The sequence below is a fragment of the Podarcis cretensis genome (assembly GCF_951804945.1).
Source record: "Podarcis cretensis genome assembly, chromosome: 12".
Lineage (NCBI taxonomy): Eukaryota > Metazoa > Chordata > Lepidosauria > Squamata > Lacertidae > Podarcis > Podarcis cretensis.
The window spans coordinates 20,650,827-20,661,079 of NC_137181.1; positions in this window are offsets into that span (position 1 = coordinate 20,650,827).

Here is a 10,253-nt window from a genome sequence, read left to right on the forward strand (position 1 = left end):
GCAAGGTGTGCCAGACTCCCAACTGTGCTCTGTATACAATTTCTTAGGGAATTCCGAACGCCAGCCACTTTCGCTTTCTGGCACCCAAAACACAAAGTAGCACTTCGACTCTGTTTTCCCCTTTAGAAACGAGCTGGGCCCGTCTGCTTCTGCGCAGATCAAAGCAGTGGAAAAGGGCACCAAAACTGTGGCAAAGGAAGAACCAAGTTTTGATTAAATTGGCCAAATGTGGGGAAGGGGAGACTTGCAAAAGATAAACGTTCTGTATGTGTAGACCCTGAGTATCTTCTAGAACAAGGAAGGGAGAACGGGAGCAGGGTGTCCGTGATGTCATGGAGAGGCCCCTTAAAAAGTGAATGAACATTGAGCATAGCTATTCCATAGTCCATGCTCAGTGTGGAAGCAGCCTTGAGTGAAGCTGAGCTGTGTGTATATGTGTGAGAGAGAGCCCTGTGCTTATGATTCAAGAGGCAGCCAGATCTCTCCCATCTCTCTCTCTGATGATCAGCTGTTTCCGACAATACCAGGGTGGCATAGTCTGCACTGCACTCAGTGACTTGGTGCTCTCTGTTTCCCTGGAGCACTTGGCCTCCAGATTTTTTCTCATGGAAAAACTGCTTCTTCACTAAAAGAGCACAGGCATTTCCATAATGGGTCATTGAGGTTTGTGAGAATTATGTGCCATGGCACCTGAATTCTCTTAGATAATTTATGCGAAAGCTAAACGCAATCACTTCATGACCACATCTTTGAGAATAACTAGATTTGGGACATAGTATGCATAGTTAAGCTTAATACATATATAGCGAGAACCAGAGAGGACAGGCAACAGGTAAGGATAATGTCTTCATTCAGGAAAGGAATCTTTCTATAATGTACTGGAGTAATAATGTTCAAGATTATATAAACACATTTGTGTTACTTGGAACCTTGTGATATCAATTTATTATGTTTGGTTTTGGTATGGAAACTTGTTCTCATATGCTTAGTTCTTCTACTTTTATTTTATTTGGCATCCATTAGTATACTTTATTATGTTTTATTATAAATAAATATATTTTATTATTTATTGTAACTAAAGATATGTAAATAAAAACATAGAGAACATAGATAAAAGTGTTTCTATGTTTTTTTAATTTAAGAAACCCCTCAAATCTGCTGGCCCCCAAATCTGCAGGTGAGGTTGATTACATTTTAGACCAAAGGTAGAAGGAGCAAGAGCAATCTAAAGGCACTCCCACGGCATCTCTCTTTAGTGGGCCAATGAGAAACTGAGGCAGGTTCCTATAGTAGATTGGTTGGTGCTCATTGGCTGAGCAGAGCATTTATCTGAACTGAGCCAAATCTATAAGAAGAGCAGCTTGGAAAGGTTTTGTAAGGATGGCTGTCAGGAAAGCAGTGGACTGCATCCAGAATGAGGCCACCTGTTCAATCTGCCTATAAATTTTTAAGAAGCCTGTAATTTTAGACTGTGGGTGTAATTTTTAAAATGCCTGCTTCATCCCATGCTGGCAAGACTCTGATAGTGATGTGTCCTACGTTCAGTGCGGGAAGACCATTCCTAATATGAATACCAGGCTGTTCTGAACTGCAGGCCCCAAGAAGGGCTACAGCAAGTGGTTTGATGCAATGTGAGGTTGTCTTGACTTGTTCACACACCAGCAAATGTTCATGCATCCTTTATGCACAAAGCAGCATACATCAGTTTGTCCAGAACCTCCCATCACACCTGGTCACTGAGGCCATAGGTAAAGGTAAAGGGACCCCTGACCATTAGGTCCAGTCGTGGCCGACTCTGGGGTTGCAGCACTCATCTTGCTTTATTGGCCGAGGGAGCCGGCGTGCAGCTTCCGGGTCATGTGGCCAGCATGACTAAGCCGCTTCTGGCGAACCAGAGCAGCACACGGAAATGCCGTTTACCTTCCCGCCAGAGCGGTTACCTATTTATCAACTTGCACTTTGACATGCTTTCGAACTGCTAGGTAGGCAGGAGCAGGGACCAAGCAACAGGAGCTCACCCAGTGGCGGGGATTCAAACCGCCGACCTTCTGATCGGTAAGTCCTAGGCTCTGTGGTTTGACCCACAGCACCACCCACGTCCCAAGAGGCCATAGGTGGCAGCTATCCAAAGCTTCTCCCCTCTCTGGGCCCATTCCCAAGGCTCACAGATAAGCACAGCATCAAAGCAAGCCAATTAGCATACATCAAAGCAAGAAAGCATAAGCATATATGAGCTCATTCTTGCCACAACTACTAATTAGTTTCGGGGTTATCTTGACTACCAAGATGGCATTTGCAGGCCTTCAGGAACATTTCAATTTGCTCCAACACACACAGGCCAAACAGCCAGTTTGGAAACATCCTGGGGCTTCTGAAGCAATGCCAATTGTGGCATGTCATGGTTGTCATGCGTGAGCTCCACCAGAAGCCCCTGAACCTCTTCCTCAAGGATGACCAAGTACTCCTCTGCTACAAGTGTACCAAATGGAGTGCTCACCCAAGTCACATTTTTGGTCCTTTGGAACCAGCAGATGATGGGTACAAGGATGGAATCCAAATATTTCTAAATCCAAAAGGTAGCAGCAGGAAGTGGTTCTCAGAGGTTTCCCTGAAGCAGGGGGTCAGAGGCAAAATTTAGCGAAACCTTTGGAAGATCACACTGGAATACAAGCAATTCTGTCAAGTGATGAAGGACCTGCTGGCTGACGTAACACATCATCAATGAAGAGAGACTTATGACGACCAGCTTATCAAGTTATCTGTGCAGAAATCACCAGTGTTGAAAAGCAAATCACTGAGATGCAGAGATAGTCTGTAAACAGCCAGCTTCTGAATTTCTACAGGAAATCAAACAGACCTTGAGCAAGTATGGAATCTTTTCTCTCTGGCCCCACATTCCCTTTAGACTGTGCCATTGTCTCACACAATAAGATGAAACACAATACTGAGAAAACAACAAGTCTTTTTTGTCCTGGACCAAACATATAAATATGCAGGCTGTAACTCCCCTGCCCTTGTCTCAAGACGTGAAGCATTTCAAGGGCTTGATTGTGGTTCACCGCAACTGAAAGTGAAGCTGTGTGATCTCTCTTTAAGGAGGCTTTTTGCACAAGACACAGGAAATGTGCAGAGGCCCTGCCATTGCAAGCACAGGCCTTAAAAGCAAACACAAATCTGTATCCAACTAATGTGGATCTAGTGCTGTCAGGGAATCCAAAGTGCACAAAGCACGGTTCTTCACTCAGATACACATTAGTTCTGTTGCCTGTGTGCTGGGCTATGAGAAGCCTGCTTCAGAGAGGCATTACTGGTAGGTAGAGGTAACTGTCTGAGGTGGACACTGGGCTGTGGGTGTTGCTAAGGAATCTGTCAAAATGAAAGGTGAAATTGCAGTGGAAATGGATGAGGGGATCTGGGCCCTGAAATCAGAACTTACCATATTTTTCGCTCTATAAGACGCACCAGACTACAAGACGCACCTAGTTTTTGGAGGAGGAAAACAAGAAAAAAAACATTCTGAATCTCAGAAGCCAGAACAGCAAGAGGGATCACTGTGCAGTGAAAGCAGCAATCCCTCTTGCTGTTCTGGCTTCTGTGATAGCTGTGCAGCCTGCATTCAGGAGGGAAATAGTGAGTCTTATAGAGCAAAACATACGGTATTTGTCTGCCCTGGCCAGTAGGGAGGGGGGTAGGGAGTTCAACTGAATCTGTGTTGATCTGGACTTCAAAAACTGGCGTTTTTGTGTGTGCCAGTTCCAGTAATTTGATTGCCACTTTCATAATTGTTGCTTTTGCTGGGGACAGAATCTTTCTAATCTCATTGCTGTTGAAATGTCGAGTCCAGATGAAATTATGTACTTGAAGACTTTAGATTTGCGCCTGCTTGCTAGACAGCCCAGCTAGTGTAGTTGGAGCTCACCCAACCATATTGCAGAGAATAGCTCAAGTTGTAAAGCTAAGTTGTTTCTTGGGCAACGTTTTAATAGGATGCTATGTAGATCTCTGGCTCGCCAGAGCAGCGATGTCACGCTGGCCACGTGACCCGGAAGTGTCTCCGGACAGCGCTGGCCCCTGGCCTCTTAAGTGAGATGGGCGCACAACCCCAGAGTCTGTCAAGACTGGCCCGTACGGGCAGGGGTACCTTTACCTTTACCTTTATGTAGATCTCAAACGTTGTATGGTTTTTTTATATGCTAGGTAAAGGTAAAGGTACCCCTGCCCGTACGGGCCAGTCTTGACAGACTCTGGGGTTGTGCGCCCATCTCACTTAAGAGGCCAGGGGCCAGCGCTGTCCGGAGACACTTCCGGGTCACGTGGCCAGCGTGACATTGCTGCTCTGGCCAGAGCCAGAGCCGCACACGGAAACGCCGTTTACCTTCCCGCTGGTAAGCGGTCCCTATTTATCTACTTGCACCCGGAGGTGCTTTCGAACTGCTAGGTTGGCAGGCGCTGGGACCGAGCAGCGGGAGCGCACCCCGCCGCAGGGATTCGAACCGCCGACCTTTCGATCGGCAAGCCCTAGGCGCTGAGGCTTTAACCCACAGCGCCACCTGCTAAAAGTCCATAAAGTGTTGAAACATTGTTTTGAAAAGGTTGGGTTTTCTGGGCTTTGAGAAGGAAGCTGAACAAGGGGAAATGGAAGCAGGGTGTCCGTGATGTCATGGAGAGGCCCCTTAAAAAGTGAAGGAACATTGAGCATAGCTATTCCATAGTCCATGCTCAGTGTGGAAGCAGCCTTGAGTGAAGCTGAGCTGTGTGTATGTGAGAGAGAGTGTCTGGTGCTTGTGATTCAAGAGGCAGCCAGATCTCTCCCATCTCTCTCTCTGATGATCAGCTGTTTCCGACAATACCAAGGTTGGCATAGTCTGCACTGCACGCAGTGACCTGGTGTTCTTTGTTTCCCTGGAGCACTTGGCCTCCAGATTTTTCTCATGGAAAAACTGCTTCTTCACTAAAGGAGCACAGGCTTTTCCATAATGGGTCACGGAGGCTGGTGAGAATTTGTACCATGGCACCCGTCCTCTCAGATAATTTCCACAGAAGCTAAACCCAGTCACTTCATGCCCACGTCCCCAAGTCCAGACTTCGGCTTGCTATTTCCAGTCATTGAGCTATTCTGGGAGCAGGAAGCATGTGTAAACGAAACAGGTGAATTACATTGCAAGACAACAAAATAAGGAAATAAAAGATAGCAAGGAGGGGACTGTGGGTCTTTGTCTAGATATAGCCTAAGTGAGGGGATCCTTTATTTGCTTGAAAATCACGGAATCCCAAATGTGTAGAGTTGGAAGGGACCATGGGGGTCATCTAGTCCAGCCCCCTGCAATGCAGGAATCTTTCACTTAACATGCTCTAGTTATCTCTCGCTTGGACTACTGCAATGCACTCTACGTGGGACTACCTTTGAAGGTGACCCGGAAACTGCAATTAATCCAGAATGTGGCAGCTAGACTGGTGACTGGGAGTGGCTGCCGAGACCACATAACACCAGTCCTGAGAGATCTGCATTGGCTCCCAGTACATTTCCGAGAACAATTCAAAGTGTTGGTGCTGACCTTTAAAGCCCTAAGCGGCCTCGGCCCAGTATACCTGAAGAAGCGTCTCCACCCCCATCGTTCAGCCTGGACACTGAGGTCCAGCGCCGAGGGCCTTCTGGTGTTTCCCTCATTGCGAGAAGGCTACAGGGAACCAGACAGAGGGCCTTCTCGGTAGTGGCGCCCACCCTGTGGGATGCCCTCCCTTCAGATGTGAAGGAAATAAGCAGCTATTTTATCTTTAAAAGACATCTGAAGGCAGCCCTGTATAGGGAAGTTTTTAATATTTAATAATGTATTGTTTTTAACACTCGATTGGGAGCTGCCCAGAGTGGCTGGGGAAACTCGGCCAGATGGGCGGGGTATAAAATAATAATAATAATAATAATAATAATAATAATAATAATAATAATAATAATTACACGGAACCTGAACCCATGATCCTGAGATTAAGAGTCCCATGCTCTACTGACTGAGCTATCAGTTAACAGAGTTCTCTGTGAGATTCCTGAACAAACTGGGGGAGGGATTCTGGTAGGTTTTGGTAGCACATGGGGAGAAACTTCTCCAGGGTAAGAGCAGCTCAGCAGAGCAACCAGTGACCCAGAGAGGTGTTGGGTTCCCCCTTGCTGGGGGTCCTCAAGCAGAAGCTGGCAAGCAATCTGATGAGGAAGCTCAGGTTCTGGATTTCCTGCATTGAGCAGAGTGTTGGACTAGGCGGCGTCTCCAACACTATGATTTCAGTAGGAAGACATAAGGAAAGGGCAGGGGAGAACCTGGGCAATCTGTACCAGTAATAAGGCCAATGTGGCCCTTTGAGCATCTCTGTCCAGCTCTCAGGGCTCTATCCAGGCCACAGCCCTCCTTGGTTCTCTCCTTGGAACTGTTTCTGAACTGTGAAAATCCCTTGCTCACCCAGATGTGACTTGAGAGGGTGTGTGGAGAAACACTTGTGGGGCTGGAATGCACACACAAGTGTGCATCCAAAGATGGAAGGATCTGTCCATTTTTTTTCACTCACAGTTTCTCATTTTCCAATCTTAAATTTGGTTCTCCAAATGAAAATTCACCAACATTTTAGTGCAGATTGCTCCTAATAAACACATTTTTGTATGTCGTTTTGACTAATTTACAATCCCTCACATATGTTATTTTCACTAACATGTAGCACTTCCAAGGTGAACTCTGAAATTTCTTATCTAATCATGACCACACCAATTAACTGCCACACAACCCTAACAACAAGAATACATTTAAGGCCTGATCCGATGTATCCATGTTTACTTAGAAGTAATCCCCACTGTGTTCAGAATGGTGATTATATACCATGTGTTCAATGTAGAAAGGGCAGTGAGATCTTCAGAGCACTGAGTTATAGGTGGTGGGTGTTTATCCTTTCAACCTTGCAAAGTACCGTATTTTTTGCTCTATAAGACTCACCTTTTCCCTCCTAAAAAGTAAGGGGAAATGTGTGTGCGTCTTATGGAGCGAATGCAGACTGTGCAGCTATCCCAGAAGCCAGAACACCAAGAGGGATTGCTGCTTTCAATGCGCAGCGATCCCTCTTGTTGTTCTGGCTTCTGAGATTCAGAATATTTTTTTTCTTGTTTTCCTCCTCCAAAAACTAGGTGCATCTTATGGTCTGGTGCGTCTTATGGAGCGAAAAATACGGTAAGTCTCTTTGCCACCCTAAGGACTTGCAGAATCCACTTTTGTTGTTTTGTGAAACTAATCAACAACTCCAAGTCTCCTGGCTCCGTCAGCCCTTTAGAAATCATAGTCTCGTTTATGTTCCCAAATGAAGCAATCTGCTGTTGCCAAATATTTGTTACTAACTTATAACTTGACAGTTGGGTGGTTCCTTCCCAACATGGTCCAGCCCCTTTGTCCCGATCTCATTCCATTTGTGCAACAAGATCCCCACCCCCACCCCCCACCCCGGTCACTGGACCTTCAAGGAATTACCATTTGTCTCTGTGGTTAAATCTCTCCTCTTACCAGCCATTATTTCACTTCACCACATTCAGAATGAAGGAATGATGAACTAGCTGGACTTCATCCATACAATTTTAAGGAGCCCAGAATTTTGAACTGTTCAAGCTCTAGACCATTCATTCAGACATTATATTCCATCTGTTTGGATTTCAGAGCAGCGCACAGCATAAAAATCCGGGCAATATAATATAACAACGGTGCTAGAAGCAGCAGCAATGATTCAGAACCCCAGCCAAAGAGAACAGAAGGTATTTCAGAAAGGTAATATGTGATGATCTATTGTCAGGTACAATTGGCTAACTTACTGGAAGTCTTGTTACAGTGGTTGTTACCGGTAGCACATTTAAGCTGCGCTCAAGGGACTGAGTTTTGTAAAGATGATTTGAAGAAACAAAAGGACTCGTATTTGGTTTATAAGAAAGACTGTTAAGCTCACCAATACTTCATTTTAGAGGGGAGGAACTAATTGCCCTTTTTGTACCATCCAACCATAGCTCAGCTGGTTAGAACATGGTGCTGATAACGCGAAGGTTGCAGGTTAGATCCCCATATGAGACAACTGCAAATTCCTGCATCGCAGGGAGTTGGACTAGCTAATCCTCTATGATTTTATAAATATATATACACACAACATTTCAAGTGTGAAGGTCTCTTGCATTCTATGGAAACCTGCAATCAAGTTGTCTTTCGCCTACTGTAAAATACCGTATTTTTTGCTCTATAAGACTCACTTTATCCCTCCTAAAAAGTAAGGGGAAATGTGTGTGCATCTTATGGAGCTATCCCTGAAGCCAGAACAGGAAGAGGGATCGCTGCTTTCGCTGCGCAGCAATCCCTCTTGCTGTTCTGGCTTCTGAGATTCAGAATTTTTTTCTTTCTTGTTTTCCTCCTCCAAAAACTAGGTGCGCCTTATGGTCTGGTGCGTCTTATAGAGTGAAAAATACAGTAGTTTAACGTCAACAGATCTCACCAACAGCAGCAAGTCACGAAGGCCTTGAGACTAAGACTAAGCAAGCTCAAAGGGAAATGTTGCAGATCGTCAGCATGTAGCTCAGATTCATTTGGCCTGAGATTTGTCCAATCTATGTTAAAAATAAATAAATGCCCCAGTGCCCTTAATTTGCATGTCATGTAAATTTCACCTCATAATCCCAGACCATTCTATAATCCAAATTTAAAAGTAAACTTGTTCATTGATTGAGTAGTGGGCCGTTCTCTATGTGGAGAGGAAAAATAAAGTATTTTTAGCAGACTCTTGGTTCCTCTTCTTGCTCGATTTGGCACATGAGAAACTTCAGCTGGCCGCATTTCTGAGAAAACAGTAAACAGGGGCACGGAGCCACACCCAGAACTCTAAAGGCATTAGTGAAGCACCAACATATTACTCTCCTGTAGGTCCTGCAGCAGACCAGGCACGTGGAGCGATTGTGACAGATAAATCTTGTAGATTACTCACCATAATGTTTGTTATTCCCAAGAAATGAGTCACATACCCTCCATCGCTCTATTCTATTTATAGTTCTAACTCCACCTCTCTAGCCCGAGAACAGTTCACAAAAAAGAAAAACCATTTCCACCAAAAGATGCAAACGTACCAGACTTGTTAGATCTGCCATTTGAACTCAAAACTATCTGGTCACGCTGCTGTCGCTGCATTTTGTAGAAATGTTTGCATTTGCTTTGGATTTAAATTTGTATTGTGAATTGCTCTGAGACTCAGTGCACGGAAATGCAGCATATTATGGCACGCTTATCTAAATAAATGAAAACAAGGAGGGGATTCCATGATGGCATTTTTGCCGGTGGCAATTATAGAACACCCACAGCTGTCACCTCACAGGCATCAGGGACAAGGCCTCCTCTCAAAAACATGAAGCTGAGGAAAGAGATGTTATCAGGGCAAAGGAACTGGGCCATTTGAAAGCCCAAAATTTCTCTCAGAAGCTCCTCAAAGGTGAAGAGGCTTCCTTTCTACTCAGCACCTATCAGGAAGAATCTTCTTCAAGGGTACAGTGGTACCTCAGGTTAAGTACTTTGTTCGTTCCGGAGGTCCGTTCTTAACCTGAAACTGTTATTAACCTGAAGCACCACTTTAGCTAATGGGGCCTCCTGCTGCTGCCGCACCGCCGGAGGACGATTTCTGTTCTCATCCTGAAGCAAAGTTCTTAACCCAAGGTAATATTTCTGGGTTAGCGGAGTCTGTAACCTGAAGCGTATGTAACCCGAGGTACCACTGTAGTTCCCCCAAAGTGGGGATACACTAACCAAGATCCTCAAGGCATGGGTCACAGTAGTCAATTCCTCATCCTGCCAAGGGGATGAACTCTGGGCCACAGCTAGGGTCTGGGCATCCAGTATCAAGGATTATTCAAATGACACCTGCAATGAACCTAATCCTTCAAGGACAATACGATCCCTTCCAAACCAGGGAAGCTACTTTTTTCTAGACGGCACCAACCCTCAGTTGTTGACAGCTCCATCTTATCTGTGCTCATCTTCTCCTTGTCAACCCATGTTATTCAGCCCATGAAGGCCCTGCAAGCTATAATTATAGACCATCCTTTCTTCAGAAGATTTAGTTTGAATTACTAGATGGTTGTGGAATGTTGCTGTTGGTTATAACGTTGCTGCTGCTGTTGGTTATTGTGACATGTTGTTTTTTGGAATACTGTTGAGAGTGTGGATCGCTTGAAAAAACACGGGAGTCTCCATCGAATGGCCCTC